Source organism: Tursiops truncatus, chromosome 20, assembly GCF_011762595.2.
Source record: "Tursiops truncatus isolate mTurTru1 chromosome 20, mTurTru1.mat.Y, whole genome shotgun sequence".
Lineage (NCBI taxonomy): Eukaryota > Metazoa > Chordata > Mammalia > Artiodactyla > Delphinidae > Tursiops > Tursiops truncatus.
This window is the reverse complement of record NC_047053.1, coordinates 29717801-29745524: the sequence shown is the minus strand read 5'-3', so window position 1 is coordinate 29745524 and position 27724 is coordinate 29717801. Positions and strand designations below refer to the sequence as shown.

General features: G+C 37.8%; 1 protein-coding gene and 1 non-coding gene across 8 annotated transcripts in view; both read right to left on the bottom strand.

The window, feature by feature from the left end:
• The window catches only part of LOC109551740 (uncharacterized), a 128147-nt gene that overhangs the window by 91896 nt on the left and 8527 nt on the right, over positions 1-27724 (bottom strand). The gene's annotated exons all lie outside the window — the stretch shown is intronic.
• TRNAG-CCC (transfer RNA glycine (anticodon CCC)) lies at positions 19229-19301 on the bottom strand. The gene has a single exon. It is a non-coding gene; the product is annotated as a tRNA-Gly (tRNA).

The window sequence follows — 27724 nt, the reverse complement described above, 5'->3', positions numbered from 1 at the left end:
CCCAGAATAGCCAACTCAGTATTAAAAGAGAAAGACCCAGTTGGAGGACTGACACCTGACTTCAAGACGCACTATAAAGCTACAGTAATCAAGACTGTGGTATTTATAAAAGAACAAATAGATCAGTGGAACAGAGAACAGAGTGCAGAAATAGACCCACATAGGGATTTCCCTGGTGGTCCAGTGGTTAAGAATTGCCTTCCAATGCAGGGGACGCAGGTTCAATCCCTGGTCGGAGAACTAAGATCCCACATGCTGCGGAGCAACTAAGCCCATGAGCTGCAACTACTGAACCTGCATGCCACAACTACAGAGCCCACGCACTCTGGAGCCCGCATGCCACAACTAGAGAGCCTTCACACCACAACTACTGAGCCTGTGCTCCACAACTAGAGAGAAGCCCGCGCACTGCAACAAACAGCCCACACGCTGCAACAAAAGATCCCGCATGCTGCAACTAAGACCCAACGCAGCCAAAAGTAATAATAAATATTTTTTAAAAAGATAATACCATTAAAAAAAAAAGAAATAGACCCACATAAATATAGTCAACTGATCTTTGACAAAGGAGCAAGAGCAATACATTGGAGAAAAGATATTCTTTTCAACAAATGGTGCTAGAACAACTAGACATCCACATGCAAAAAAAAAAAAAAAAAAAAGAATCTAGACAAAGACCTTACAGCCTTCACAAAATTAACTTAAAATGGACCACAGACCAGAACAGAGAACCCTCCTACACTGTTGGTGGGAATGTAAATTGGTGCAGCCACTATGGAGAAGAGTATGGAGGTTCCTTAAAAAACTAAAAATAGAGTTACCATATGATCCAGTAATCCCACTCTTGGGCATATATCCAGAAAACACAAAAACTCTAATTCAAAAAGATACATGCACCCCAATGTTCATAGCAGCACTATTTACAATAGCCAAGACATGGAAGCAACCTAAATGTCCATCAACAGATGAATGGATAAGAAAGATGTGGGAATATATATACAATGGAATACTACTCAGCCATAAAAAAGAATGAAGTAATGCCACTTGCAGCAACATGAATGGACATAGAGATTATCATACTAAGTAAGTCAGACAAAGACAAATATCATATGATATCACTTATATGTGGAATCTCAAAAAATAAAGGAGCTTATTTACAAAACAGAAATAGACTCACAGACAGAGAAAACAAACTTATGGTTACCAAGGGAGAAAGGTGGAGGAGGGATAAATTAAGAATTTAGGATTAACAGATACATACTACTATATATAAAATAGATAAACAACAAGGACCTACTGTATAGCGCAGGGAACTATATTCAATATCTTGTAATAACCTATAACGGGAATCTGAAAAAGAATATATATATACTAGTATATATATGTGTGTGTGTGTGTATATATATATATATATATATAAACTGAATCACTTTGCTGTACACCTGAAACATTGTAAATCAACTATACTTCATTTCTGTTTTTTATTTTTATTTAAACAAATTTTTAGGCTGCACCAAGCGGCATGCAGGATGCAGGATCTTAGTTCCCTGACCAGGGATCAAACCTGCGCCCCCTGTAGTGGAAGTGCAGAGTCTTAACCACTGGATCACCAGGGAAGTCCCCAACTATACTTCAATTAAATATATATATACCCATATGTATCTATCTATATATAAATTTATTTATATACATATAAATTTATATATATAAATCTTTTGCATAGGAGAAAACCTAGATAACCTTGGGTTTGGCAGTGACTTTTTAGTTGCAATACCAAAGGCACAATCCAAGAAAGAAAAAATTGATAAGCTGGACTTCATTAAAACTAAAATTTTCTGCTCTGCAAAAGACCCTGTCAAGAGAATGAAAAGACAAAGCATACACTGGGAGAAAATATTTTCAAAAGACATATCAGATAAAGGACTGTTATACAAAATATACAAAGAACTCTTAAAATTCAACAATAAGAAAACAACCCGATTTAAAAATGGGCCAAAGACCTTAAGAGAAACCTCACCAAAGAAGAAATATAGATGGCAAATAAGCACATGAAAAGATGCTCCACATCATATGTCATCAGGGAAATGCAAATTAAAACAATGAGATATCACTACACACCAATTAGAATGGCCAGAACACTGACAACACCAAATGCTGGCGAAGACATGGAGCAACAAGAACTCTCATTTACTGCTATTTGTACTGCAAAATGGTACAGCCACTTTGGAAGACAGTTTGGCAGTTTCTAACAAAACTAAAGGTATTCTTACCATACCAATTCAGCAATCACGCTCTTTGGTATTTACCCAAAGGAGTTTTGTGTTTTAAGTCCACACACACACACACACACACAAATGTGCACAGGAACGTTTATAGCAGCTTTATTCATATTGCCAGAACTTGGAAGGAATCAAGATGTCCTTCAGTAGGTAACTGGATAAGTAAACAGTGGTGTCTCCAGAGAATGGAATAGTATTCAACACTGAAAAGAAATGAGCCACCCATCAGGCCATGAAAAAAACATGGAGGAATCTTAAATGCATATTACTAAGTGAAAGTAAGCCAATCTGAAAAAGCTACATACTATACGATTTCAACTACATGACATTCTGGAAAAAAACAGAACTATTGAGATAGTGAAAAGACCAGTTTTTGCCAGGGTTTAGGAGAGAGAGAAGCATAATTAGTTGGAGCACAGAGGATTTTTAGGGCAGTGACACTACTTTATATGATACCATAATGGTAGATATATGTCATCACACATTTGTCCAAACCCACAGAATGTGCAACACCAGGAGTGAATACTAATGTAAATTATGAACTCTGGACAATAATGATGTGTCAGTGTAGGTTCATCAGTTGTAACAAATGTAACACTCTGGTGGGGGATATTGATAATGGGGAAGGCTATGCATGTGTAGGGGCAGGGTGTACATGGGAAATCTCTGAACCTTCCTCTCAATTTTGCTCTGAACCTAAAACTTCTCTAAAAAATAGTCTATTTTTAAAACAAGAAAAAATTATATATGAGCAAGCAGTCATTGAAACTGTTTGCAAAAGGCTTATGAACTAAAGTTGATAAAAGTTGTTCAACCATATGTGGTTATGTGCACACACACACACACACACACACAGCCCTTACATAGCTGACAATCCCAAGTGCTACAGTACTTGAACAAATATCTGTAATGAAAATTAAGTTTAGTCAATGCCTTCAAAAATAAAGGCAGCTGACAGGATATATTGTACAGCAAAGGGAATATATCCAATATTTTATAATTTATAATTTTATAATAACTATACATGGAGTATAACCTTTAAAACTTTTGTATCACTATGTTGTATACTTGATACATACATTGTACATCAACTATACCTCAATAAAAAAAATAAATGCAGCTGGTTGTTTTATTTTTGTATTTTTTAAAGCATTTCTTAATTTTTTAAAAAAATTATTTATATTATTTTATTTTACTTATTTTTGGCTGCATTGGGTCTTCGTTGCTGTGCACGGGTTTTCTCTAGTTGCGGCGAGCAGGGGCTATTCTTCATTGCGGTACGCGGGCCTCTCATTGTGGTGGTTTCTCGTTGCGGAGCACGGGCTCTGGATGCACGGGCTTTAGTAGTTGTCCTTCTTGGGTTCATCAGTTGTGGCTCATGGGCTCTAGGGTGCAGGCTCAGTAGTTTTGGAGCATGGGCTTAGTTGCTCCGTGGCACGTGGGATCTTCCCGGACCAGGGCTCGAACCCGCGTCCCCTGCATTGGCAGGTGGATTCTTAACCACTGTGCCACCAGGGAAGTCCCATATGCAGTGTTTTTAGATCAAAGCTTTCTCATTGATACCACCTGCCAATGCAGGGGACACGGGTTCGAGCCCTGGTCCGGGAAGATCCCACGTGCCACGGAGCGACTAAAGCTATGCGCCACAACTACTGAGCCTGCGTGCCACAACTACTGAAGTCTGCGGGCCTAGAGCCCGTGCTCTACAACAAGAGAAGCCACCACAATGAGAAACCGGCACACCGCAACTAGAGAAAGCCCACAAGCAGCAATGAAGACCCAATGCAGCCAAAAATAAATACATAAGTTAATTTTTTAAAAATTGAAAATCTTTAAATAAAATAAAAGCACTGGGGCTTCCCTGGTGGCGCAGTGGTTGAGAGTTCGCCTGCCGTTGCTAGGGGACGCGGGTTCGTGCCCCGGTCTGGGAAGATCCAACATGCCGCGGAGCGGCTGGGTCCGTGAGCCTTGGCCGCTGAGCCTGCGCGTCCGGAGCCTGTGCTCTGCAACGGGAGAGGCCACAACAGAGAGAGGCCTGCGTACCGCAAAAAAAAAAAAAAAAAAAAAAAAAGCACTGGCTAGAATTAAGTCATTTTTATTTCACGAGTTTAACCTTTTGCCCTGAAATAAGGGAACAAACCCCAGTTTTACATTTTGCTTCCTATTAACTAAGGGAACGCATGCTCACTACAGAACATTGAAACCTTAAAGAAAGACACAATAAAGAAAATGAAAGTTCTCCCATAAAATTATCTCCCCAGAGATTATCACTACCAGGAATATGGTACATAATTTTTCAAAATTTTTTTCTATCCAAATATGAGATCAGCGTCTATCTGTGTTTAAAAATACAATACCAACTCCAAAAGCCTTGGAGAGCAACAGAGAGCTTTATTACATCTTTGAGAAAATGAATAACATGAAAATTACATTGCATGTCATTATAAAACTTCCGAAGTGTTCACTTTAGTTATTGTTCCTCCACATCACAAAATTGCTCTCTCTCTCTCTGTCTCTTCCTCCAAACTCATAGCCACCTTTTCTCAAAACTCCTTCCTCTTCCCTGTCTCTTATGTTTCCCTTTTCTCAAGTGAAGCAGTTTGTAGGTTTTTCTAGTTTTCAGTCAGACTGATCCCATTATTAATTAGTCAAGTAAATCAAGGACCTTTCCTCCTCAGAAAGATTAGGAGGGCAGCAGCAGCAATGGAAAATACTCATAATTTAACATTCTTTCCTTATCATACATGTGTGGCTTTATCTATTATATGAAGAGTTTTTTGAGTTATTTTAATAAAGATGAGATTATATTATACATTCTGCTTTGTGATTTTTCATTTAATATATGTTAAACATCTGTGGATGTCAGTATAAATAGATCTACATCATGTTTTATAGTCACTTAGCATTTCATTACGTAAGTGTTTCATAATTTATTTAGCCACACCCCTACTGTGGGACATTTGGTTATTTCCAAACTTTTGCTACTTTATGTAATGCTGCAATGAATATTCTTGAATGAGTAGAGTAGAAGCCATCTCATCTAACTCTACTGGAACCAGTAGTTGGTTGGTTAATCAGTTCAAGCAAGGAATCATAAAAATTGATACAACACGTTTTAAATGCTTTAGATTAACTTGACACATAAATGTGCTCTTCTCCAATATTTTGACAAATAGGGTCTTTTATTTTGAGAATGAGTTCACTAATTACATGTAGTTTTATATCATGTTTCTTGCATAAACCATTGCCAAAACACAAGTTTTACAATTCCCCACTTCAGCTTTTTTTCAGTGTAAAGTTCAGTATCTGTTAGTGTACTTTAGAGAGGGAATTATAGTGTTGGTTATTCTGGGGAGTTGTTTAAGTGGAGACTGATTAAGAGAACTTCTACCATATATTTGTAAGATAAATTCTTAGAAATGAAATTAGTGGATTAGAGGGTATATGCACTTGAAACTTATACAGCTATTGTCAAATAGTTCCCCAGAAAGGTTGCCACAGTTTATATTCCCAAAAATATTGTGCGAGAGTTTTTATTTCTTAGATATCTGCACCAATATTGGATATAATGAACAGTTTAAATCTAACAATGCTATTTATTAATTTATTCAACAATATTTATTAAAATTTCTATGTACAAAATTAACTCAAAATGGATCATAGACCTAAATGTGAGAGTTAAAACTGTAAAATTCATAGAAGACAACTGCTATAGACTGAATATTTGTATCCCTCAAAATTCATATGTTATATCCCAGCACCCAAAGTGATGGTATTTAGAAGTGAAACCTTTGGGAAGTGACTAGGTCATGAAGGTGAAGTCCTCATAAATGGGATTAGTGCCCTTATAAAAGAGAACCCAGAGAGCTCGCTTGCCCCTTCTGCCATGTGAGGATATGGCGAGAGACAGCAGTCTATGAACAAGGAAACAGGTCCTCACCAGACAGCAAATTTGCCAGCATCTTGATCTTGGACTTCCCAGTTTCCAGAAGAGTGAGAAATAAATTTCTGTTGTTTATTAGCCACCCACAAGTTTCTATTGTTCTTTATGATATTTTTGTTATAGCAGCCCAAACATATGAAGTAAAAAATACAGAAGTAAATCTCTGTGCTCTTAGGTTAGGCAAAGTCATCTTAGATATGACACCAAAACACAAGTGACAAAAGAAAAAACAGATAAATTTGACTTTATCAAAATTAAAAACTTTTGTGACAACACAGAGAATGGGAAAAATATTTTAAAATCATATATTTACAATGGACTTGTATCTAGAATATATAAAGAACACTTACAACTCAATTTTAAAAAGAGAAATAACCCTATATAACAGTAGGCAAAAGATCTGAATAGACATTTCTTCAAAGAAATTATACAAATGGCCTAAAGCATATGAAAAGATGCTCAATATCATTGGCCATCAGGGAAATATAAATCAAAACCACTGTAATATACCACTTCACATTCACTGGATGGCTATAATAAAAAAGATAATAAGTATTGGAGAGGTGTGGGGAAACTGGAATCCTAATACATTGCTGGTGGGAATGTAAAACGGTACAACAGTTTTGGACAACAGCCTGGCAGTTCCTTAAAATGTTAAACATATAGGGCTTCCCTGGTGGCGCAGTGGTTAAGAATCCGCCTGCCAGTGCAGGGGACATGGGTTCGAGCCCTGGTTTGGGAAGATTCCCATGTTCTGCAGAGCAACTAAGCCCGTGTGCCACAACTACTGAGCCTGCGCTCTAGAGCCCTTGCGCCACAACTACTGAAGCCCGCATGCCTAGAGCCCATGCTCCGCAACAAGAGAAGCCACCGCGATGAGAAGCCCGTGCACCACAATGAAGAGTAGCCCCTGCTCACCGCAACTAGAGAAAGCTCGCGCGCAGCAATGAAGACCCAACGCAGCCAAAAATAAATAAATTAAAAAAAGAAAACACAGTCATACAAAAAATTGTAAACGAATGTTCATAGCAGCATTATTCATAATAGCCAAAAAGCAGAAACAATTCAAATACCCATCAACTGATGACCGAATAAATAAAATGTGGTATATTCATACAATGCAATATTTTTAAGCAATAAAAAGGAATGAAGTATGCATGCATGCTACAATATGGATGAACCTTGAAAACATGCTAAGCCAAAGAAGCCAGTCATAAAAGACCATCTATTTTAGGATACCATTTATATGAAATGTCCAGAATAAGCAAATCCTATAGAGACAGAAAGTTGATTAGTGGTTGCACAGGACCAGGAAGTGGACGAAATGGGAGTGACTAGTAATGGGCATGGGGTTTCTTTCTAGGGGTGATGAAATGTTCTAAAATTAATTATGATAATGGTTGCACAACTCTTTAGTATGTGAGCATACGAAAACCCATTGAATTATACACTTTAAATAGGTCAATTGTATGATATGTGACTTATACCTCAAAAAAGCTGTTACATTAAAAAAAAAAATGTCTCGCAATGTTCTAGACACTACAAATACAGCAGCTGACATATGTTTTCCATTTACCCTTCCAGATTCACTCTCCACCCTTCTCCATCATGTGCTCTGCCCATAGGGGCTGATCTAACAGACCACATCAAAAGGGTTCTCAGGCCTTGGTTGAATTTGGCCAACAGGGAGCCCAGGCAGGAGATCAGAGTGGGAAGGAAAGTGGGATCATGATATTTATTCTTTCAGCTCCCTCACTGAGAGGGCACCTTGTGCCTGCTGTGTCTCTCCAATGAAAGTCACTGATCTTCCAAGAGAGGCAACTTTACATACTGTCCCTTTTAGGTTCTACTAACTACTATAATTATTCCTCTAGCCATTTTGGGCCTAAAGATGGTAACATCACAGCTGCTACCAGCCCCAGAATACTGTAGGAGTCTTTGTGGTTTCCCTATATTGCATCTTTGCAAATAACCCCTTAGTAAATAAATAACCACTTTGTAAATAAATCTTCCTAAAATTATTCTGAGCATATAACCTATTTTCTATTGAGACCTTTACTAAACCAGGCAGACAAGACCTCTGCTAGCTTAGAGTTTTCATTCCGATGATCAAAGAAGAGAAATTAATAAGAATATTCCAGGCAGAGGGAACAGAAAGTACAATGGTGCTGTTCCAGGTAGATGCTTGGTATGTTTGTTGTGTAGAAAGGCCAGTGTGACTAATGTGGAATGACTCAATGGGGAGTAATAAGAAAGGAAGTGAAGAGGTGGGCAGGGCCAGATCATACAGAGTCATATGCATACTATTATATTTTTACTTGTCTGATATATTTAACTAAATATAGACAAAACATGAATAAAAACACAACATTCAGTATTTGTAATATAATCTGTTATTTGCATCCTTGATTTAAAAACCTTATGCTTTGTATTGTAGGATTGTCAAGTACTTTCAAGGACAGGAAAAAGCTTAGTTTCTGATTGGAAAATACAAATAAATTAAGGTGATCAAATGTATAGCCATGTCTCGAACTGAAATATATATATGTTATTAACAAAGACAAATAAGAAAATAAAATTCATGATATACTTTCTTTCCCATCACATAGCACCGTAAAGGAGAAATCTTTTTCATTCAGAGCCCTGAGTCTTGTTTTGTTTGTTTCTTTCTTTTTTTACTTTGTTCTGTGTTTTAAAAAATTAGTTTATTATTTAAGGAAAAGAAACTCCCTTGAAAAAGTAGAAATGTGGAACTGGCCAAGCTGTGTGGGGTGCCTAATGAAACAAATCCTCCTGTGACAATGGTAGTATTTAAGTTGAAGAAAATTTGCCTATAAAACAAATCTTGCCATATACATACTGTTTTAGGGGTGAAAAACACCTACATTTTATATTCTCATTATAGCTTCTTTATAATAAAATACTTCTGGATGTTTATAGGCCTTCTCTCTGGAAAATCTGCGGGCAGCCTGGTAACTTTATATTTATCTGAAAGCCAAAGAACAAACTAGGAACATATCAGAGATGGGGAAAAGACTAAGGATAGTAACCAAAGAAATCAGTTGAGTTTCAAGTATAAACAAAGCACAAGTAACATTTTGTGGAGCAAAAATTCATAAAAATAAATATTCTAACTAATTGTTTCTTCTTACACCTTATAGATAAATCTTTACCCATGCCATGCATAAAGATTTTCAATAAAGACTTGCCAGGATAAGAGTCAAAATTCTCTAGCATAAATTCACCAACAAGGGACTTCTTAAAATTTTTAATACTCAATGTATTTACTCTAAATAATAGGGCATGTAGACTCACAATCTCTTTGCACCTTACTTTTTTCATCTCTAAAAGTATAGTAGTGGCTTTAACTTCTTAAAATTCTAATTCCTGGTAACAAATACTTATTCACTTCCAGTTTCTGACTGATTAGAGCGCCCTCATGTGTGTCTTTGTTGTAATGTTTTAGATATCTGAAAAAGATAGTATTAATCTCAGCAGCAATACAATTATAAATTATTTTCCCATTTATAATGGCTTCAAGTATCACTCAGCAAATGTTAAAGAGTGTGATAGTTCACTATCAAACTTTTCATATGCCAAATATTATTCTAAAGTAATGAAGTTATTATTTGTCTCGGTTCAAATTTGAATGACTTAAAGAGTTTTTTCCTTAAAACTTCTAAGATAAGTTTTTCACTATAATGTTATTTTATTATCATGCCTGAATGAAAAGATGTAGCCAATTAAGTTATTAATTATATGTGATAGCCTGACTATACATTTTCAGGGGTGGATAACAGCTCAAGGAGCCTAACTCAGTTTTTCCAAATAAAAATTTACTTGTCTAAATCATTGCAAAAAGATTTCTTTCTACTCAAAAAGACTGTACTGGAGGGAGCCAAAAGAGAATTTCATTTTTTGGAACTGTACATAAAATAAAAAATCTCATAAACCTGATAATATTTTAAATGGCATTTATCCAACAAGTATTTATTGAGGGCTCCCACTATGTGCTAGGAATGAGATGTCAAACTGAGGAACCCAAAGTTACTAAAGTAAAGCAAAAAGTACTGTTTTTTTCTCCTTTTATGAAATGACTTAGTAATAAATGCCTCACCCAAGAGAGTTACTGTAAAGATCTAATAACATATGTAACCACATCTTTTAAAAGAGAGAAATGTTATTAAAATGTTTGCAAGAGAAACCTTGGTGATTCCAAGGACATATTTTAGGGGTTGCTTTGCGTGTGGAAAATCTTTGAACGTGAGGCTCTACTGACTTCTCTTTCGGGGGGGTCACACCACATGGCATGTGGGATCTTAGCCCCAACCAGGGATTGAACCCATGCCCCTGCAGTGGAAGCGCAGAGTCTTAACCACTGGACCACCAGGGAAGTCCCTCTACTGACTTCTTTAAATTAAAGTTTTTCTTCAAATTTTCATGACAGGAGAGAAAGTGGGAAGAGAGAATTTTGTCACCTAAGAAAAGAAGTCTGAACTATTATTTTCCTCATTGCCTCTTACCTTCTTTCTCTTTATAAGGCAGGGCATGGATTGGTTGGGGATACCAGTTAAGTCAAGAGGTCAGATTGGCTATACTAGACTAGCCAGACTGGAGCAATGATGCTAACCTGGCAGAGCCAGCATTTTCACCTTTCCAAAATCCCTGAAACCAAAAACACCAGCAAAACCATGATGTACAAATGTAGGTAGTATATGGTATGATTCTTAGTGATTCTCTGATTCTAGGCCCTGTAGAAAATTGAATAGACTGTTTTGGGGTCCTCCCACCAAGGGTTAGAATCCATTTCCTACTTCCAGCTTCCCCTTTCCTATCCCCCACATACCACAGCCTTCCTTTCTGCTGTCCTCTATCCATTCAGAATCCACCACTGCATTAAAAAAAAAGTTCCATGTCCCACAATTCTGTCTTCTCCATGCCCCAGTATAAATTCCCATGGTTTCATGTGGCCTATTATTCAATTGTTTCCAACCTTTTAAAGTTTGATGACATCCCCCTCTCCTCCAATTTTTAAACTTGCTATGGAAATTATTTAACATATCAAAAGTAGGTAAAAAAGTGTAATGAATCCCCCACATACCCATCATCCAGCTTTAACTACTGTCAACATATGGGAAACTGAAAGCATTTTGACTTAGTTAAAATAGCATAACAATGGAAGTTCCCTGTTGTTCTAGTGGTTAGGATTTGAAGCTTTCACTGTTGTGGCCTGGGTTCAATCCCTGGTTGAGCTGAGATCTTGCATGTCCAAAAAAAAAAAAAAAAAAAGGCACGAGAGTGGGTAGTAATTAGAGAATCAAACAGAATTTTTGAAACAAAAAATATAATATTTAAAAGTACAAAATCAATGGAAAGATTAAACAGCTGAATAGTGACCTAGAAGGTAGTCCCAAAGAAATTACCTAGAATATACCATAGAGACAAAGAAATGGAAAGGATGAAAGAAAAATTATGGGTCATAGATGATAAAGTGGAAAGGTCCAATGTACACCTGGAGCCAGAAGGAGAAAATGGCGAGAACAGAGGAGAGGTCATATTTGAAAAATTATGACTGAGAATCTTCCATAATTAATGAAATTCAAATTCTGAGTTTGAAGAAACTAAATGAATCCCAATCTAAATAAAAAGAAATCCACACCAAGACACATCATTGCGAAACTACAAAAAACCAAAGAAAAGAAAAAGATCCTAAAACAAGTAGAGAGAAATACAGCTTACCTACAAACGAAAATAACAGGATATTTCTCAGTGGCAACAATGGAAGCCAGAAGACAGTGGAATAGTATCTTTAAAGTCTGAGAGGAAAATAACTGTCAACCTAGAATTATGTCCTAGCAAAACCACCTCAAAAAAGATCTTGAAATAATGATATTTTCAGAAAGGCTGAGGAAGATACCAGCAACTAGGAGGTCAACTATCCTAAAGGTAATTCTTGAACTTTCTAGTGAGAAATTCTGAGGAACTGGGGTTTGTAAAAGGTGTGAAAATGCATAGGCTGAGAACACAAAAAGACTAAGGGGACATTGGCTCTAACCACAACTACTACCAACCCCACCTTCACTTTTAATCTCTGGAACATTTTGGTTACACTGGAGGTATATGATTTACTTTTGCAGATTTCAGGGAAGGGAACACTTCTGTTCCATCTCCTCATGCTACCAACCCTAAAAGGCTTTCCTGGGCCCATAAGCTCTTTTTTTAAAAATTTATGTATTTAATTTATTTACTTTTGGCTGCGTTGGGTCTTCGCTGCTGCTCACAGGCTTTCTCTAGTTGCAGCAAGCTGGGGCTACTCTTCTCTTCGTTGCGGTGCACAGGCTTCTCATTGCAGTGGCTTCTCTTGTTGTCTTGTTGAGCATGGGCTCTAGGTGCGCAGACTTCAGTAGCTGTGCTTAGTTGCTCCGCAGCATGTGGGATCTTCCCGGACCAGGGATCAAACCCCTGTCCCCTGCATTGGCAGGCGGATTCTTTTTTTTTTTTTCTTTTTTTTTTGCGGTACGCGAGCCTCTCACTGTTGTGGCCTCTCCCGTTGCGGAGCACAGGCTCCGGACGCGCAGGCTCAGCGGCCATGGCTCACGGGCCCAGCCGCTCCACGGCATGTGGGATCTTCCCGGACTGGGGTATGAACCCTCGTCCCCTGCATCGGCAGGCGGACTCCCAACCACTGCGCCACGAGGGAAGCCCGGCAGGCGGATTCTTAACCACTGCGCCACCAGGGAAGTCCCCCATAAGCTCTTAGGATGAGTGGTTAATATAACCGGTCAGAGTCCAAGGCATTTATTGGGCCTATTTGCTTCTTCTTCCTGATTCAGGTCTCTCTTCTTTTCTGCCTGTTACTGGGGTCTCCTCTGAAGACTGTGCCATGTTAGTTTTGGAAAAGGGAGAAAAAGACATAACAGCTCCATAGTAGGAGTTATTGCATTCTCATCCTTGTATGTAGCTCCCTAAAGCTTCCTCAATCTGGGACGTCAAAGGGAGGAGGGGACACAGGCATTCCTTGGTCTCTGAATTAATACCGTAAAAATACCTCAGAACCTCATCTGTGTCCTCTAATATAGATGCTCATCCCTACCCTAAGGCAATGAAGACTAGCTGCCATCCCTGGGGAAAGGACAAGTGACTTCTCTGCCAAATCCAAACATATGAGAAATAACCTTTGCTAGGCTCATCTTCCTTATCTCAAAATGGAAGAAAAATACTGAACTCACAGGGAATTAAAGGTTAATCGTCTTGATGAAATCACCTACTACTATAAAGAGGCTGAATGTTTACTGTATTAGTATAGAAACAGGACAAAGTGCAAAACCAAATCTGGACCCAAATACATATTGAATTCAATATATGATAAGCATTCCAGATCAGTGGGAGAAAGATGACTTATTCAATAAATGTAATGAGACAACTGGTTAGACTTTTTTTAAAAGCTGAATCATTATTTTATACCAAAATAAAGTCCATATGTATCAAAATTTAAAGATAAAATATGAAAGTATAAAAATACTAAGGGGAACATGGATGAATATTTTTATAATCCTGGAGTGGAAAAGGCCTTTTCAAGCATGTGTTACCAAATTCAGACTGTATAAAGAAAAAATTTTTATAAATTTTGGCTACATGAAAAAAAAAAACTTAGACCTTTTAAAATGACATAAAATACTACTTTAAAAAAAGGAGACATATACCATGTTCTTGAATAAGAAGAATTAAAATCATAAAGATGTCAATTGTTCCCAAATTAACAATCCAACCAGAATACATTTATTTTTAAAAATTAACATATAAATGCAATTCCAGTCAGAATACACTGATTTTACATCAATAATGTACTGATTGATACATTGATTTTACTGGACAGTAACTTTAACATTCATATGGAAGAATACATGAGAATAGTTAAGAATATTTGGAAAAGAAGACCAGCAAAGGAAGACATGTCTTACCGTAATTCAACTTAAAATGAAGCTATAGTAAACAAGAGTATGCTATTGGCACAGGAATAGACAAATAGATCAGCAGAAAGTATGGAGAGTCCAAAACTGATTAAACTATACATTAGAATCCACCAAAGGACCAAGATGGTTTTATATATTACATGGTGCTGGAATAATTGAGTATACATTTGGAAGAAAATAAACCTATTTCTTATGGCAGACACTGATAGCTGCCTACACAATTTCCATTCAGAACCCTGACTTTGTTTAGGACAGCAATGTGTCCAGTCAAAACGATTCACCTCCCTAGACTCTCTTGAAAATAAGGGTGGCCATGCCCTACTCAATGAGACATAATTATAAGTCTAATGGGTAGAACTTCCAGGAAAGCTATTGTTTTCTGATAAAAAAGAAATTGCCTCTTACCCTTCTCCCTGAAAAATTCTTCCTGTCTATAACATAAATGTGATGCTTAGAGTATAGAAACTGTATTTCATGAGAAAGAAAATCATAATCTAAGGATTGTGGAACAGAAAGTGAGAAGCAGCCTAGATCCTTGATGGCATGGTAGAGCCACACACCAGTCCTGATCTTTTGCTTCTATTCTTCATGTTACATGAAAAAAATAAAAATAAAAAAACCCTATCTGGGGCTTCCCTGGTGGCACAGTTGTTAAGAATCCACCTGCTAATGCAGGGGACACAGGTTTGAGCCCTGGACCGAGAAGATCCCACGTGCCATGGAGCAACAAAGCCCATGCACCACAACTAACTGAGCCTGTGCTCTAGAGTCCACAAGCCACAACTACTGAGCCCGTGAGCCACAACTACTGAAGCCCGTGTGCCTAGAGCCTGTGCCCCACAACAAGCCACCACAATGAGAAGCCCGCGCACCGCAATGAAGAGTAGCCCCTGCTTGCCGCAACCAGAGAAAAGCCCGCGCGGAGCGACGAAGACCCAACGCAGTCAAAAATAAAATAAATAAAAAAATTTTAAAAATACTTAAAAAAAACACAAAAAACCCTATCTGATTAAGACATTGTAGCAGGGATTATATTATGTATAGCTGATTGAAAATTTTGATAAACTCAGCCTCTACCTCATATCATGTACAAAAATGAACTTCGATGAATTAGATATCTAAATATAAAATAATAAAAGTGTGGAGGTGTGTCTGGGGAGACTTTAATTAAGAAGAATCATTGGTGCAGCCATTATGGAGGTTCCTCAAAAGACTAAAAATAGAATTACCATATGATCCAGCAATCCCACTCCTTGGCATATATCTGGACAAAACTATAATTCAAAAAGATACATGCACCCCTATGTTTATAGCAGCCTATTCACAATAGCCAAGACATGGCAACAACCTCAATGTCCATCAACAGGTGAATGGATAACGAAGATATGGTGTACACATATATATATATGTATACACACACACACACACACACACACACACACACAAATGGAATATTACTCAGCCATAAAGAATGAAATAATGCCATTTGTAGCAACATGGATGAAACTAGATATTATGATACTAAGTGAAGTAAGTCAGAAAGAGAAAGACAAATACCATATGATATCATTTATATGTGGAATCTAAAACACTACACAAATGAACCTATCCATGAAGCAGAAACAGACTCACAAACATAGAGAACAGACTCATGGTTGCCAAGGAGAAGGGGGATGGGAGAGGGATGGAATGGGAGTTTGGGGTTAGCAGATGCAAACTATTACATATAGAATGGATAAACAACAAGGTCCTCCTGTAAGCATGGGGAACTATATTCAATATCCTGAGATAAACCATAATGGAAAAGAATATTTTAAAATGTATATATATGTATAACTGAATCACTTTGCTGTACAGCAGATATTAACACAACATTGTAAATCAACTATACTTCAATAAAAAAAACTTAGTAAGATAGATAGATAGATAGATAGATAGATAGACAGATAGATAGATTACCTGGGCAGTGGGAGAAGAATCATAAAGGAAAGTGTTTCACTATTTGAAAATTGTTTTTTCTATCATGGGAGCATAAATAAAATCAAAACAAACAATAGACTGGGAAAATATTTATAACATATGAGTTACAGTCCCTAACATACAAAAAGTTTCTACAGACTAATGAGAAACAAATGACCAATAGAAAAATGGAAAAGGGATACAAATAGGCACGTTGCAAAAGAGGAAATTCAAATGTTCAATAAAAATACGAAAAGATGTTCAGCCTCATTAGTCAGGAAAATGTAAATAAAAACAAGAATAAGGGGCTTCCCTGATGGTGCAGTGGTTGAGAATCTGCCTGCCAATGCTCAAACACGGGTTTGAGCCCTGGTCTGGGAGGATCCCACATGCCGCGGAGCAACTGGGCCCGTGTGCCACAGCTACTGAGCTTGTGCGTCTGGAGCCTGTGCTCCGCAACAAGAGAGGCTGCGACAGTGAGAGGCCCACGCTGCGCATGAAGAGTGGCCCCCGCTCGCCGCAACTAGAGAAAACCCTCGCATAGAAACAAAGACCCAACACAGCCAAAAATAAAATAAAATAAATAAATTTATATTTAAAAAAAAAACAAGAATAAGATATCACTTGACACTGATTGGCAAAAATCATAAAGAGTGATAATATCTGGTACTGAAAAGGGTGAGTAAAGGAAACTCATAGATGCTGGTGGGAATATAAATTACTTCAACAAATTCGGAAAATATTTGAGCTAACAGTCTCAGTTTTGGGGAATCTATCCTGCAGAAATAAAGGCATCGAAATGCAAGATAAATACACTGAGAACACTGGGTATTACTATTGTGGCTATCATAGATTGTTGTAGTAACTGCCTTTAACTTGTTCACACCTCCTGGTATGCTTGCCCTTTTTGCAGTGTGATTTGCTGCTCCTCCCACTGAGAGTTAAAGTCTATTTCTCTACCTCTTGAATCCTGGACTTGGCCATGTGACTTCCTTCCACCAATGGGATGATACAAGTGTGGCACAAACAGAAGCTTAAAAGTAACTGTAGGGACTTCCCTGGTGGTCCAGTGGTTAAGACTCCACACTCCCAATGCAGGGGGCCCGGGTTCAATCCCTGGTCAGGGAACTAGATCCCACATGCCACAACGAAGATCCTGCACATGGCAACGAAGATCCCATTTGCCACAACTAAGACCCAGTGCAGCCAAATAAATAAATATATGTTAAAAAAAAAAAAAAAAGAAAGCAATTGAAAATTGGAGCTTGCTCATTCTTGCTAATAACCAGCCTCTTGGAGGATGAGAGATCATGTGGAGAAGGCCCTGGTTATCCCAACCATCCTTGTTGAGGCCCCAGATATGAGTGAGGCCATCCTAAACCATCTAGTCCCAGCTGAGCTGGCCCAGACTAGAACTGACCAGCCAACTCAGAATTGTAAAAAATAATAAATATTTGTTGCTTTAAGTCACTAATTTAGATGACATGTTTCACAGAAAAAAATAATTGATACAGTAGTGAAACACACAAACAGATAAAACGAGCTACCAAAAATTTGGATGTAATCAATGGGAAATGGTGAATGAATTGTTTCACATCCCTGTCACAGACTATTATGCAACTATTAAAGTGTTAGGATCTTCATCTATTCAGAGCAACACTGTCCAGTAGAAAGGTAATGGGAGCCACATGTGTAATTTTAAGTTTTTAATAGCTACATTAAAAACAGTAAAAGGAGATAGATGAAATTAATTTTAATAATCTATTTTATTTAACCCAATATACCCCAAATATTATCACTATAACATGTAATTAATAAAAAAAATTTTGTGTGAAATATTTTACATTCTCTTTTTTTGTACTAAGTCTTAGAAATCTGGTGTGTATTTTACACTTCAGTCAGTTTAATTCAGACTAGCTACATTGCAAGTGTTCAATAGCTACTCGTGGCTAGTGATTACAGTACTGGATGACAAAGGTCTAGAGGACAGCCCACAATGCATAGAAGTTACAGATTCAAATATGTGATTCTCTCCACAGCTCCCCCCCATTCTTTTTTTTTTTTTTTTTTTTTTTTGGTACGTGGGCCTCTCACTGTTGTGGCCTCTCCCATTGCGGAGCACAGGCTCCGGACGCATGGGCCCAGCCGCTCCGCGGCATGTGGGATCTTCCCGGACCGGGGCACGAACCCGTGTCCCCTGCATCGGCAGGCGGACTCTCAACCACTGCGCCACCAGGGAAGCCCCCCCCATTCTTTTTTAACAGAAAAGCCAAATAAGTGTACATAAGTATGCAGAATGGGATAGAGGGATGTAACCCAAGTTGTTAAAATTGTTTTGCCAGCCAGCCAATTGAGGTTGGAAGGAAAGGGAGATTATATCTCTTTATACATTCTTGTATTGTTTAGCTTCATTATAAAGGTATATTAGTTTAAAAATTATTTTTAAAAGTTAAAAAGCATAAAATAAAATAAAACAAAAACAATGAGATAAAAAGGAGGACACATCAAAAGCTCCTAACTGAGGTTACTTTCTGGAGTCAGTATGAAGAAAGAATTTTACTTTTAATATAGGTCCTTTTTAAAAATATATATATTTATTTATTTATTTATGGCTGTGTTGGGTCTTCGTTGCTGTGTGCGGGCTTTCTCTAGTTGCGGCAGGCGGGGGCTACTCTTCGTTGTGGTGCATGGACTTCTCACTGCGGTGGCTTCTCTTGTTGAGGAGCACGGGCTCTAGGTGCATGGGCTTCAGTAGTTGTGGTACATGGGCTCAGTAGTTGTGGCTTTAGGGCTCTAGAGTGCAGGCTTAGTAGTTGTGGTGAATGGGCTTAGTTGCTCCACGGCATGCGGGATCTTCCCAGACCAGGGCTCAAACCCATGTCCCCTGCATTGACAGGCAGATTCTTAACCACTGTGCCACCAGAGAAATCCCAATATAGGTATTTTTGCACTATTTGTATTTTACTTTTTAATATTTATTTATTTATTTTGGCTGCGCTGGGTCTTAGTTGCAGCATGCGGGATCTTTGTTGCAGCATGTGGAGTCTTAGTTGTGACATGCATGCAGGATATAGTTCCCTGACCAGGGATCAAACCTGGGCCCCCTGCATTGGGAGTGCAGAGTCTTACCCACTGGACCACCAGGGAAGTCCCTGAATTCCTTAAATTTTAACCACAACCACACCTTACTTTTTTACAATTTTAAGTGTTACATTTTAATTTAAAATACGGATATATTTTAAATATTTAATTCCTCATACTAAATATTTATTAAGCATCAGCTCTGATAGGCCCAGACTCATTAAGCCACAACAATTTTTAACTTATAGAATGTGTGGAAAATATTTTTGAACATGGAGAACTTATGGTGCTCCTTCTTTCTCATTCCATGTAAGGTCAATCTCCTACTGCCAATTATTATTCTATCAGGGAATGAAATATATGGGATCAGCTTGCCACTTAAAAACCTAATGTTACTTAGTAGCCAAAAATGCAATCTCCTAACTCCTGCCTTACTTCAGCACTGTCATTTTTTTATAGGGTACATAATATGAAGATACTGAATATCGTAAATCTTTTGTCATTAGTTTACAGGACACCTCTAGTATTATTTGCCCAGCATCCATACTGTTATTGTGTGAGCAAGCATCTTGCAAAATGTAACCTTGCACCCCTGGCCATAATTAATTCTGGAAGTGGGCATCTGGGTGGGTCAGAGCACATCTAAGAATATGTGGACCTTGGATCCAAAGAGTTGAGCCAGTCACTCTCCAGTAGCTGTTAAAGCTGTAAGTAAAAAAATCTGGAGCTATCAGCAGTCTTGTTTCCCTTTGGGTGGAATAGGGAAGCAAAGGCAGTCAATCTGCAGAGACAGAAAGAAAAGAGAATTGCTCAGAAGGAGCAGAGAAGAGATAGAAAGTGAACTCTCATGACTTTTACACCCTTGATGCCAGGTTTTTCAGAGATTGATCTATATCTCTATTCTGCCTTCAGCATTATTTTTCTGTCTGTGACCCCTTTATCTTTCAATAAAAACTTCTTTTACAACTAAAGCCAGTTTAAGTTGGGTTTTTTTTTTAACATACGACCAAATAATTCTAGCAAATACAAAGAAAGACAAATGTATAATGACTGCAGTTGGGGTTTTTTTCCCTATTTTCCATTTGTATTCTAGCATGACATTATACAACTTTCAAAATTTTTATTGAATCTGGGCTTCCCTGGTGGTGCAGTGGTTGAGAGTCCGCCTGCCGATGCAGGGGACACGGGTTCGTGCCCAGGTCCGGGAAGATCCCACATGCCGCGGAGCGGCTGGGCCCGTGAGCCATGGCCGCTGAGCCTGCGCGTCCGGAGCCTGTGCTCCGCAACGGGAGAGGCCACAACACTGAGAGGCCTGCATACCGCAAAAAAAAAAAAAAAAAAAAAATTTATTGAATCTGAAATTTGCCTATTCATGATTGAGGCATTATTGGTTGCATACTGAGCATTCATTCCTCTACTTCCCTTCCTAAAAGAAAACTTATTTGTTCAGGTATTCACTCCTTTCCCCCAAGTAGCACACTAACTGAGGGAAAGATGGTCCATCCTATTGCCATGCATGGCATTTCCCTAGCAACTGTGTATTAAAAGTAATTACACTACAGGGAAAGATTTTTATTCTATGGTTAGAGGAGAGGTTTTTATGTCCTTTGGGACATAAACAAGGAAAACTGCAGTTTTATCTGCTGCTAGAAGCCATCTCACCACCATGAAGAAAGCAGGCATGAGGACAAAACCGACAAATTGAGGAGGGCAAAGGCCAGAAGAAACACAAAGAAACAGAGCCAGCATCTCAATCAAATATTCCATGAACTCTACCTCTAGAATTCTTATATAAGATAAGTAAGATAATAAATTCTTAAATTGTTTATGCCACTTTGAGGTGGATTTTCTGTTATTGCAGCTTAAAACATCCTCATCTTCTTCATCATCAAACATTATTTAATACCCATTATACATGGCAATGAGAAAGAAAGGAGGTATAAACCATTGTTCTTCTCTGAAGGGACTTAGGATCTAATTAAAGAGGACAGATTTATTAAAATATTATGTAATCATTTAGGTAACATGTTAAGTCCTAAATGAGCAATATGGATAAATAAATGGAGAAGATTCAATCCCTTCTATTGAAGTATTATTTTTTAACTTTAATGAAAATGTTTTTCATTTATAGAATACCTGATGCTTTTTTAAAAATCTGCCTGTTCTTTTTTCATAATATCCTATTCTTGCCTTGTGGATTCTTTTCCTTTCAGACCTTGAATAATTTAAGCATAGTTATTTTAAGGCATGGCAATGGGAATTTATGATGGATTCAAAGAAAGATAAGCAGTGCAATTTGGTTGGAAACATTTGCTACTCCATGGATGAGAATCACTGGCATAACCTGGGAGCTTATTAGAAATGCAGAATCTTGGGCTCTACCCCAAACTACCAAATCATAATTTGCATTTTAACAAGATCCCCTGGTGATTGGGGTTATTCATATAAACATGAAAGTTTGAGAAGTCCTGCTGTAAAGGAAGAGAAAGCAATAAAGTTAGGGAGGTTACTAAGACTCCTCTGCTATTTTAGATTTAAATTTTAGTCCTTTGTGGTAAATGAACACAACTAGTCTTCATAATCTCTAGTATAGGTTACTTAAAGACTCTGAAAAAAAAGCACTTATTTAATTCAGAAAGTACTTCTACATTTACAAAGCTTCCAGATGATTATTACTATATTATTATTACAACAATTATAACTTCAATATAAACAAAAGCCAGTTATCAGAACTTTTTAGTGATATAGATAAGTGGAAATTTACTCATCCACAGGTGAATGTATAAATAAACTGTGGGCAATCCATACAATGGATGCTATACTCAGCAATTAAAAAAAATGAACTATTGATTCATACAATAGAATGAATGAACCTCAAAGAGTATGAATTAATGAATAGTATGAATGAATCTCAAAAACATTATGCTGAGTGAAATAAGCCTTGCACAAGAGAATAAAGTTCTATAACAACTATATCTATGGTGGAAAAAAAAAAACTGATTGCTGTTGGCATTGGTTAAGGACAGGAATTGACTGGGAGAGAGCATATAGAATTTTTTGGAGTTACCAAAATATTCTATACCTTGATAAAGGTTAGGGTTACACCAGTGAATATATGTGTCAAACTCACCAGAATGTATACTCAAGATTTGTGCATTTCACTTTACATTAAAAAGTTGTAGAAAAATTGAACCCTAGTTAACAATACATATGCTGAAGTCTTTAAAGGTGAAGTGTACTGATAGCATATGCAATTTGCTTTGAAATGCACAAAATAATAAGATGATTTGATAGATAGATGGACTAGCTGGTTACAGACAGGAATGGTTAGTTATATGATAAAGTGAATATACCAAAATGTTACCTATAGAATATAGACTGGGGGGTGGGAGGATATATGGGTGTTCACTGTATGATTCTTTCAACTAATCTCCATATTTAAAAATTTTCATAATAAAATGTTGGGGGAAGGAAGAAAGTTGCAGAACATCACTGTAATTTTGTTTAAAAGTATAAAATGTCAGCTTCCCTGGTGGTGCAGTGGTTGAGAGTCCGCCTGCTGATGCAGGGGACACGGGTTCGTGCCCCGGTCCGGGAAGATCCCACATGCCGTGGAGCGGCTGGGCCCGTGAGCCATGGCCGCTGGGCCTGCGCATCTGGAGCCTGTGCTCCGCAACAGGAGAGGCCACAACAGTGAGAGGCCCACGTACCGCAAAAAAAAAAAAAAGTATAAAATGTGTTGAAGAGGACATATTTGTATATGCATAGATAAAGATATGAAAGCTACATACAATTGCAGAAATTGTCAAGCTGATCCTAAAATTCATATAGAAATGCAAGGGACCCAAAATAGCCAAAACGGTCTTGAAAAAGAACAAAGTTGGAAGACTGACACTTTCTGATTTTAAAACATACCACACAGCTACAGCAATCAGGACAGTGTGTTACTGTATAAAAACAGACATACAGATCAACAGAATAGAATTACAGCCCAGAAAAAAATCCTTACATTTACGGACAACTGATTTTCAACAAAGATGTCAAGAAAATTCAATGGGAAAGAGAGAGTCTTTCAATAAAATGGATATCCACATGCAAAAAATTAACTTGAGCTCCTACTTCACACCACATATAAAAGTTAACTCATAAAGGACTGCATGGACTTCCCTGGTGGCGCAGTGGTTAAGAATCCGCCTGCCAATGCAGGGGACACGGGTTCGATCCCTGATCCGGGAAGATCCCACATGCCACGGAGCAACTAAGCCCATGCGCTACAACTACTGAAGCCTGCGTGCTTAGAGCCCGTTCTCTGCAACAAGAGAAGCCACCACAATGAGGACCACAAGCACCACAACGACGAGTAGCCCCCTCTTGCCACAACTAGAGAAAGCCCGTGTGCAGCAACGAAAACTAATACAGCCAAAAAAAAAAAAAAAAAAAGGATCACAGACCTACATGTAAGATAAAGCTGTAAAACTCTTAGAAAAAAATAGAAGTAAATTTTTGTGAACCTTGAGGAATGGTTTCTAAGATATAACATTAAAAGTATAAGCAACCAAAGGAAAAAAATAAACTGGGCTTCATCAAAATAAAAAATTTTAATGCTTCAAAAATGCCATCAAGAAAGTGAAAGACAACCTACAGAATGGGAGAAAATATTTGCAAGTCATATATCTGATATGGAACTTGTATCCAGAGTATATAAAGAAATTTTAAATTCAATAACAAGAAGACAAAAACCCCAATTTTTAAAAAGAGCATTTGAAAAGATGTTTCTACAGAAAAGACATGCAAATGAATGATAAGCATATGAAAAAATGCTCAACATCATTAGCCATCAGAGAAATGCAAATCAAAACCACAGTAAGATTCTACTTCACATCTATTAGAATGGTTATAATCAAAAAGACAGATAATAACAAATGTTGGAAAGGATGTGAAGAAATTGGGATACTCATACACTGCTGATGGGAATGTAAAACAGTACAGCCACTTTAGAAAATAGTCTGGCAGCTCCTCAAAAAGTTAAGCACAGAGTTACCATGTGACTCAGCAATTCCACTCCCATGTATACACTCAAGAAAAATGAAAACATATGTCCAATATAAAAACATATATGAATGTTAATAGCATCATTATTCCTAATAGTCAACAAGTGCGAAACTCAAATGTCCATCAGCTGGTGAATGGATAAACATATTGGCATATCCATGTGATAAAATATTACTGGGCAATAAAAAGGAATGAAGTACTGACACAGGCTTCAACATGGATAAACCTTGAAAACATTATGTTAAGTGAAAGAAGCTGTCACAAAAGACCACATATTGTATAATTCCATTTATGTGAAAAGTCTGTAATAGGCAAATCCACAGAGACAGAACATAGATTAGTGGTTGCTAGTGGAAGGGCAGATGGGGGAATGAGGAGTGACTATTAATGGGCACTGGGTTTCTTTTTGGAGTAAAGAATATGTTCTAAATTTATGATGATGATGGTTACTCTGTGAATACACTAAAACCTACTGAATTTTATACTTTAAAAGGGTAAATTTTATGCTACGTGAATAATATCTCAATAAAGCTATTATTTAAGAAACACACTTAGAGTTTGTTGTCTGGTACACAGAGGTGACTTTCAGATCTCTGCCAGTAGCAAGAGGGGGAAAAACTGCAAGCGCAGTAACCGCTGCTAAGAAAACACCAGCAGTTTTTAATTTTATGCTGTCCTATATTTTGCTGTGACTCTCGTAGCTTTCAATAATGCTATACTTGAGGCCAAAACAGAAATGCCTTTCATATTTTATTATAACAGCTAAGCTGGGAAATAAACTCACCAATTGCTTTTTTTAAAAGGAAATGAGCTAAAAACAACATAGATGTAAGTGTAGCTTAAATAAACCTTTGCTCAGTAAGATGAATGTGTTCACAGGGAAAGGAGAGTTTGGTAGTAAAAACAGTTTAAAGTGTTACATTATTTTACTTTATTTTTTAAAAAGCATTTTGTTTCATTTACTGTGGATGGTCAAACATTTTTTTCTTTCAAACATCATTTTAAAACAGATGGTAAATCTGTTGGATAGTAAAAAGAAATGACATCTTGTTTCCATTTTCCTATTCCTTCCAGTTCATCTCTTTATTGTAAATCATTTTCCATTGTTGGAAGATACTAGATTTAAATCAAACTGAAAGGAAAAAAAGCATGTGGCTATATTCATAAATTTGTGTTTCTTAGCACTGCTGCCTTTTATAGCCATTTTATGAAGAATATTTCAAATTGATCTATTCTTTCTGGATCTGAACAAATTGAGTTTCTTTTCTTGATCAAACAGATTTTCAAGAAACCTATTTACAAAAAGAAAAAATATGTAATTATGATATATAAACATTTACATAAATTTTAATACTCTTCCATGAGAAAAGATCTGAAACTGGTAAACATTTAAGGAACGGTATTAAGTTTAATTTGTAATGATAAATAAATAAGATGTACAGTGCTTACCATTTTCTTAGACTAAAGTGCTGTACATGAGAGTGTGTATTATGTATGCGGACATACATGCATATATGTAAGTGTATAATACTCACAATTATGTAAATTAATAAATAAAAATTCCTTACAATAACTCATTACAATGAGGCAACAAAGAAAAAGCAAGGTTAAGCAACTTCTCCAAGCTGAATTCAGGGAGTCTGGCACTACAGATGATGTTTGTTTTTTTGTTTTTTTTGTTTTTTTTTTTTTGCGGTACGCAGGCCTCTCACTGTTGTGGCCTCTCCCGTTGCGGAGCACAGGCTCCGGACACGCAGGCTCAGCGCCATGGCTCACGGGCCCAGCCACTCCGCAGCACGTGGGATCCTCCCGGACCGGGGCACGAACCCGTGTCCCCTGCATCGGCAGGCGGACTCTCAACCACTGCGCCACCAGGGAAGCCCCCAGATGATGTTTTTGATAATTACTCTAGGTACATATCAAGAGCTCTGAAAACATTAAACAAACCAATAGACCCTTCCTATCTTCTATTCTGAACTGCCCTTTATAAAACACGAAGAACTTCCTTTGGACATATGATGCATCTAAAGTTTATTGTAAAGTTCTTCTACTTTAGAAGGTAACTAATTTCTGGTTTTGAACCTTCTTTGATCTGTGACAAAACTCTCTAGGTTTGATAAATCCAAATAATTTTTCCATCTAAACCACATTACTTTAGGATCAAGTATAAATACATTTAAAAAGATGCATTGGAGGGCTTCCTTGGTGACGCAGTGGTTGAGAGTCCACCTGCCGATGCAGGGGACACGGGTTCGTGCCCCGGTCCGGGAAGATCCCACATGCTGCAGAGCGGCTGGGCCCCTGAGCCATGGCCGCTGAGCCTGCGCTGCGTCCGGAGCCTGTGCTCCGCAATGGGAGAGGCCACAACAGTGAGAGGCCTGCGTACCGCAAAAAAAAAAAAAAAAAATAGAGATGCATTGGGGATGTCACTGAGGGAAGACTGCGTCTAGAGGTAGGACCAGAAAGCCACAAAGGACCAGGAAGCACAGGACCAGAGTGGCTGGCTGCCCTGGAGGTCCTGCTCTCATGCGTAATGCTACCCTAGCCACCCATCCCCCTCCTGAACAGGGATCTGAGAATGTACCAAGAGTCCCCCCAGCCTTAGCCAGGGGACCCTATATATAGGGTCCATGTGCAATAGGGAGGGATGTCTTCTATTTTATGCTATCCCCTAGCCACCCACTGTTGGAGCAGAGTGAGAAGGTATTTTCAAGACAAAGCACAGGTACCACAAACAGAAGTTGTGAAGTTGCAAAAAAAAAAAAAATTGAAAATAGGTTAATAAATCCATATCTGGTCTTCCCTGGTGGTGCAGTGGTTGAGAATCTGCCTACCAATGCAGGGGATACGGGTTTGAGCCCTGGTCTAGGAAAATCCCCCATGCCGCAGAGCAACTGGGCCCGTGAGCCACAACTACTGAGCCTGCGCGTCTGGAGCCTGTGCTCCACAACAAGAAAGGCCGCGACAGTGAGAGGCCCGTGCACCGCGATGAAGAGTGGCCCCTGCTTGCCACAACTAGAGAAAGCCCTCGCACAGAAACGAAGCCCAACACAGCCAAAAATAAATAAATTTATTTTTTTTAAATAAATAAAAAATAAAAATTAAAAAATCCGTATCTTTATTTTCCTGGAGGTAAAAGAGTGAGCTACATGATGGAAATAAATTTTTATATAAGGAATGTATCTACTTTGATACTTTGGACTTTTAGCTTTAAAAAAGCCAAAGAAAACATACTTTTTAATGTTATAAAGATAATCAACTTCATACAACTAATTTCCTTGGAACAATTCCCAAAAGATATTTTTATTTTGGGAGAGAGACAAAAATTGCCTCCCTATACACAAGTTCTACAACCAGATTGCTCTATGACATTTTTCCTAAAAGCATTCATTTTAGGAAACATGGCCAACTTGTACCAACTTCAACTGAGTTATAGT